This window comes from Phoca vitulina, unplaced genomic scaffold (assembly GCF_004348235.1).
Source record: "Phoca vitulina isolate PV1807 unplaced genomic scaffold, GSC_HSeal_1.0 scaffold7, whole genome shotgun sequence".
Lineage (NCBI taxonomy): Eukaryota > Metazoa > Chordata > Mammalia > Carnivora > Phocidae > Phoca > Phoca vitulina.
Window position 1 is genome coordinate 68,188,036 of NW_022589710.1, and position 1,141 is coordinate 68,189,176.

Sequence of the window (1,141 nt, forward strand, 5' to 3'; positions counted from 1 at the left end):
ATTGATAGCCTGAATAGCTTCCTCTGTCATCTGTTTATCTACCTATTCTCCATTCATCATCTTTATCGATTAAAGAAATAGCATCGACAGTGAAAGACCTTCCCTCAGAGAAAACCAGTGAATTCTACAAAGAGGAGATGGTACTCATTCTACAAAAATTCCTCCAGAAAACTGAAAAAGAGTGAGTATTTCCCAAATTACATGAAACCAGTATGACGAAAACGAAAGGTATACCCCCAAAAAAAAGAAAGAAAGAAAAGAAGAGAGACCAATATTCCTCCCACACATGGACACTGAAACAAACACAATTGTAGCAGATAGAGTCCAGCCCCCTGTGGAAGAAGACAGTACCTCATGGCCAGGTGGGGCTCATCCCAGGATACAGGGTTACGTTATTGATGCATGCTACCTCGGAAATGAGTCTCAAAATCATGATGCTGAGGGAGAGGAAGAGGACATAAAATGAGTACACATTCCACGTATGTAAAATGCTAGGAAATTCTACATAATATATAGAACAAAAGCAGATCAATGGTTGCCTGGGGTAGAGGGACCAGGAGAAGGACAAGGAGGATCCCAAACATGAGGAAACTCTGCAGAGCCACATCTGTTTGTTATCTTGATAATGGTGAAGGCTTCCTAGGCATGTGTCGATGTCAAAACTTAGTGAACCCGGGGTGCATGGCTGGCTCAGTCTGTAGAGGCTGAGACTTTTGATCTCAGGGTCATGAGTTCCAGCCCCACCTGGGTGTAGGAATTACTTAAAAAAAAAACAATTCAGTAAATTGTGCACTTTAAATATGTGCAGTTTCTTGTGCATCAGTGGATTAAAACTCAATAAAGCTATTTGTAAACATAAAATGAAGAATCCCACATGAGAACGCTTTCTCCTGTCCAAAACCTGCCTCCCCAGCTATCTGCTCTTGAATGTTGAATCACTGGGCAGGCTGATACTAACAGCCCCCCACCCCAGGATGCCTGCCTTCCACAAGTTCCAAGAGGCTGGGATGGGCCAGGGGGCACCTGGGGCCCAGCTGCAATTTGGTTTAAAAAGCCAGAGTTAAATAAAAAGAAAAAGAAGAAGAAGAAGAAAAAGGAGAAGAAGAAGAAGAAGAAGAAGAAGAAGAAGAAGAAGAAGAAG